Genomic DNA, 5,714 nt, shown 5'->3' with positions numbered 1-5,714 from the left:
AGCCTACTCCTGATTGAGTAGGACTTGCTTATAGGATTGTAATGACCTCAGCAGGAGGTCAGTGTCCAATTTTCAAAGTCTGGAGGTTGGGATTAATGCTGTAAGGCAAACTGACAAATCAGAAGGGGCCTTCAAAAAGAAATCTGCCTTTAAGAGTGTTTAAAGGAGCAGCACTTGTGTCTTGTCTGCAGGGTCTGATTGGGAATGTCAGATGTTTTTCCTTAAGTGGTAGAAGGAGATCACAGGAGTAAAAAATACAATAAGGATAATGAAGGTCACAGTAATGTGCTAGAAGACATCACAGTGTAGTGATAGACAATATTAATAGTAAAGGAGGAGAAAAAGGTCTTAGAGAATCAAAAAATTAATCTCATTCTGTCACCTTGCGAGGAATCTGTCCACTTCTTAAGTCAGTGTCACCTAGAAGACTGCTACGAATCCTCAGTTTAAGGTCTTCAGATGGAGTGGATATCCAGTAGAGATGGGGATGTGATGAGGAACCACTCAAGGATCAACACTCTGGAGTTTTACTGATGTGAGTTGTTAACAGTACCTGGTAAGACATTTTTTTTTTAACCTACGCTCAAGGCCAGATTTTTCTGACACTTATTTCAGAAAGCAAATTCTCCAGGTTGCAGATCATGTAAAGGCTGTTTATGTGAGTGTTTTGGAGATTTGCTGATATCTGTGTGATAAAGCTGGAAGTATCACATGAGGGCTTTCAAGTAATTAACCCTATCAGCCTGTAAAAACAGTAGAATCCAAAATTGGGGATGAGGTTCCCAAGTGTATGGGCTGGCCTGATATGAATTAATAAGTAGATAAATTGTCAGTCCGAGATGGGGTTGATCTTACAGACATGAAATTTAATAGTAATATTTGAGACCATGGAAAAGTTTTGAAGAGCTTTATCAATTTTAGTTTTAGCATTCCGTATTTATTTATTTACTTTTTTTGTGGTACGCAGACCTCTCACTGTTGTGGCCTCTCCCGTTGTGGAGCACAGGCTCTGGATGCGCAGGCTCAGCGGCCGCTGGTGGGATAGTCCCGGACCAGGACACGAACCCGTGTCCCCAGCATCAGCAGGTGGACTCTCAACCAGCACGCCAGCAGGGAAGCCCTGCATTCCGTATTTATGATGGATTATACTTTTATTATAGAAATGATCAGTCTATTTCTATTTGATTTAATTTTGGTAGGTTGAGAAAATTATTTATTTCATCTGTTTTAAAATTAAGTAATTCAAATTAAGTGATATGCTACTTACATAAATATCTACTGTATCCAAATGATTACTTCTTTTCTCATTCCTAGTATCTTTTACTTGTGTCCCTCTCTCTCTCAGTGACCATTGGTATACATTTATCCATTACTTTTGCACTTCCTAACAACAAGCGTTTGGTTTGCTTGAACTTCTTTATGGATTTTTTCTTCTTTTCTCTTTATTTAAATTTGATAAATGTTCCTTCTTTCCACTTTCGTGCATTTATTCTGTTTTTCTCATTCTAATTTCATATTTTTGTTGCTTAGCTCATTAATCTGTTGTCTTTCTGCTTTTCTAATACAAGCATTTGGTGTTATGAATGTCCCTCAAACTACCATTTGGGTGTATTCCACAAGATTTTATAGGGGCTATTTTCATTATCATTTGGTTGCAGTATTTCCTAATTTCTATTATGATTAATAATTACAATTTATCCCTTGTTGGTCATATGTATCACTTGATTCAGGTCGTACTTTTAAACGTTCCCACCCTAAATTGTTTGTTTCTGTTTTCTTGGGTCATTATATTTTAACTTAATTACATTGAATTTGATAAATGTTCCTTCTTTCCACTTTCGTGCATTTATTCTGTTTTTCTCATTCTAATTTCATATTTTTGTTGCTTAGCTCATTAATCTGTTGTCTTTCTGCTTTTCTAATACAAGCATTTGGTGTTATGAATGTCCCTCAAACTACCATTTGGGTGTATTCCACAAGATTTTATAGGGGCTATTTTCATTATCATTTGGTTGCAGTATTTCCTAATTTCTATTATGATTAATAATTACAATTTATCCCTTGTTGGTCATATGTATCACTTGATTCAGGTCGTACTTTTAAACGTTCCCACCCTAAATTGTTTGTTTCTGTTTTCTTGGGTCATTATATTTTAACTTAATTACATTGTGTTCAGAGAGTGCGGTTTCCACCTTCACAACTCTTTTTTGAAAATCGCTGACATATTTGTGGCCTAGTGTATGATCAGCTTTTCTAAATGTTCCAATTGTGCTTCCAAAGAATATATATTCTCTAATCTTTGGACCTAGTATTCTGTACATACCCATTAGATCAAGATTTTAATAGGGTTCTTCAAATCTTCCTCATCATTGCTCATAGTTATTGTTTTCTTAATCAATCAGTTACTGAGAGAGACACTAAAAGTTCCCACTCTGTGAATTTGTCAAATTCAGTGAATTTTTGGCATATGTATATTTTGAGCCTTCAGAATGATAATCACACTCATTAGCCCTGAATCCCTCTTTTTAATCATTTAACAACTGAAATAATCATTTAAAAAATGTTCACAACTATATACTTTTGACCCTTCCATGCCCTTATGATTTAGATAGTGCTCTTTGAAAGATCATAGGGCTCCATTTTGAATTTTTCCTAGTAATCTGTAGTTTGCAGTTGTTTCTGTCATCTTATTTCTGCTTCCTATTTATTGTGATTTTTTCCCTACACTTCTCATGTATTATTCTCTTTTTCTGTTTTGTACTGCACTGGTTGAGTCTCTGTTGGATGGACTGAGTGTTCTTTAGTACCTTATTCCCTCTAGTAGTTTGGAAGTAATATATCTTATTTGTATTTCTCAAGAAATGGGTGTACTCCCCATGACATTTTAACGTGCTCTCCAATGTTGCCAAGTCAGGTGTGATGCTATGAGTAAATACTTGTTCGTAGACTGCTTTACCCTGTACAACAGGATACCTACTTCTAAGTGGCAAATGTGTAATACCATCGACTTCCTTTAAGTAAAACTGTTAGATTCTGCTTTCTAAATGCCTCTACTCTAACCCACCCTCTTCTCTCCATCCCTATGCCTCTACCTTAGTTTAGACCGCTACCATTTAAATCAGTTTATGTATCGCATCTTCTTGGAGGACGGAGCCCCTCAAATCCCTTTAGGCACTCATGGAGATTGCAATCCAGCTCCTGCCTCCCTCGGGGATCTCACCTTAGTCTACCGTCTTCCCGCAACCTACCCACCCTCGTGAACTCGCACTGCGCTCGCCCTACCCAGCATGCACCGTGCTGTTTACAACGTCTTTGCAAATGCCATTCCCTTGGCCTACAGGGGAACAGAGAGATCCAGTTCCTCCTGACGCGGGGAGGAAGCGCTGGCGAGGGCGCGTGTGGCTTATGATCTGTCATCATACTCTCTATACTGTTAGACAAATTGGGCCCAGAAGAGACTGACATCATTCTCCACTTACCCGCTTTGTACCAGTGAGTGAAGTAACTATCCACAAGCGACAGCACCGCGGGCTCCGCAGCCAAGGCGGCCTCAGGGGTCTCGGGCTCGGTAGCCATGGCGACCTCAGGTGCTGCAAACCCCGCCCACTGGGGGACCTGTACTCTTCCCCCCGCTTGCCACCGAGGAAGGTGTCTTTCCTGCGTGTAGCCCGGGACACGCTCTGTGCGCACGCGCGCTGCTCCCCAGGCTCCGCAGGCTCCACCCACCGGTGCCACTTACTGACCTTTGGGGTCTGACGTCAAAGCGGGGCTCAAACACAATAGGCCAGTCAGTAGGATGTAGGGATAGCGGGCAGCGGCCAGTGCCGCTCCTCACAAATCTTTGCGGGGCGACGAAGCAGGCAAGCTATGGCCCTTCGGCCTCGCGGCGTCACTCCTGCGCCGGTCGGCGCGTGTTGGGGTATCTTCGCTTGCGAGTACGTGTTTCGCGGGTCGCCCCTCCGCCCGGCTTCAGTCACTACCGGAGGGGGTCGAGCGGCCCCGCGGCTCAGAGACCCAGTGCGTGTCGCGAGAGCTCAGGCAGAAGCAGCGGACAGGGAGAGGCCCGTGCGCAGCCCTGGGCGGACGCACCACTGTTTGGGGGTCCTCAGAGCGCAGCATAGGTGAGCGTTCGAGCGACGTAGCTGGGGTGGGTGCACGGAAACGGGCCCTGTCCGTCAGAGGGCTTCCTGATGAAGGGGACCTTCTAGTGCCCAACCGCTGTCTGCTGCTGAGCTGGGAGTGAAGTGCGGCTTGACCACCTCTGCCCTCCTTGAGTCCTCTTTCTGTAGTCTTGCCGCCTGCTGCATCCGCGGCCATCAGTGGGATCTGCGCGGCGCGGCAGGAGGGGGAATGACATGCTGCTCCTCCAGCTGCACACTTAGCCAGTCTCGGGATTCCTTGCAGTTGCCGACAATACCGCCGAATCAAGTAATGCACCAATTAAAGCGCAACAATGCATGATAGAAGGTGACGGTAGTAGAGAGAAGTTCAGGTACTGTGCTGCGAGTCCCTTCTCGCATCTGCAGCTTTTCCTTGGAGATGTTGTCCCTGTGCATTTCCATGTAACGTGGTATCTTATGTGGCCCTCTCCCCCGTTAAGCTGTGACCTCTGAGGAGGCAGTGACTGTCAGTCATCTCTTGGCCAGACTACCACTTAGCAAGTGCTCAGTCGGTATTTGATGTAGGCCACAAACCGGATCTTAAAATTACGTACTATGTAAAGGATTCAAACCGTACACAGACAGGCAGGGCAGTAACCAGTAAATAGTTTACTGTGAAAGTGTGGGCAAAAGGGAAGCAGACACACAGTTTCAGCTTGGAGGACAGAGAAAGTAGGAATGCCATGTCCCCAGCGGGGAAAGTAGTTTGGTGGAGAATAGCAGGTACTTCATTTAACAGGTTGCATTTGATGTGCTTTTGAGAAATCCTTGTGGTAACAGCAGGAGGTTGAGAATGTGAGTTTAGTGTTCAGTTTAGGGAGGGTCAGGGCTAGACTTTTAGATCTACTAAGCATATTAGTGATCTGTTTGGTACTTGTGGTCATGGGCATGATAATTAGCCAAGAGGTGGATGGATGAAGGAGCAAGGGAAGAAATTAGAGGAGTTGCAGAAATTTCAGAGAGGATCCAGAATTGATTTATCGTGTGGAGAGATCTTTAGCGCATTTAAGGGCTGAGAAAGGATGAGTCATTTGAGGGCAGGGGAGTTTGGAGATTGCAGATGTAAAGAAAGGGTTCTGATAAGCCAAGGTCCTGGGGAAGTTTGGAGGGTTCTCCTTTGCTGGTATTGAAAAAGAGTAGGACACTTCTGAGAAGGTAAGGGAATAAGCTTGATAGGTGTGAAATTGTAGAGAAGTTCATTTTGAGGCTGGAAGGGTTGGGGAGGAGGGAGATGAATGATGAGCTGCCCTTGTGTCACCAAGTCTAAGCTCCTACTGCTCACCACACGACAGGCCAATAATCGAGAGACGAGTTGCTGGGGCAAGGAATAAGGACTTTTTTCGGAAAGCCAGCACAACAAGATGGGGGGCTCATGCCCCCAAAGAACCATCTTGCCTGAGATAGCATTCAGGCTTCTTTTATACTAAAAGGGGAGGGAGTAAAGTCAAACATTTCCTGGTTCCCATCACAGCCTCAATTTGTAGACCATAGATTTACACAATTGATTCTACCACTCATCTCTGTGTGGATTCAGATTACATCTTTTTCTTTTTC

The 5,714-nt window shown here is 43.9% G+C and overlaps 1 long non-coding RNA gene across 3 annotated transcripts in view; it reads right to left on the bottom strand.

The window, feature by feature from the left end:
- Window positions 1–3,568, bottom strand: part of LOC112062681 (uncharacterized) — a 14,557-nt gene extending 10,989 nt beyond the window's left edge. For 2 of the 3 annotated variants that reach the window (XR_008616374.1, XR_008616375.1), the window contains exon 1: window positions 3,480–3,568. This is a non-coding gene — a long non-coding RNA (uncharacterized lncRNA). Of the gene's footprint in view, window positions 1–382; window positions 554–3,479 lie in introns of all 3 variants that reach the window. The other variant, XR_002890859.3, reaches the window with a different exon arrangement.
- Between the last annotated feature and the right edge of the window lie 2,146 nt (window positions 3,569–5,714).

The sequence above is a fragment of the Physeter macrocephalus genome, chromosome 21 (genome assembly GCF_002837175.3).
Source record: "Physeter macrocephalus isolate SW-GA chromosome 21, ASM283717v5, whole genome shotgun sequence".
Taxonomy (NCBI): domain Eukaryota; kingdom Metazoa; phylum Chordata; class Mammalia; order Artiodactyla; family Physeteridae; genus Physeter; species Physeter macrocephalus.
This window is presented reverse-complemented; position numbering and strand designations above follow the sequence as displayed.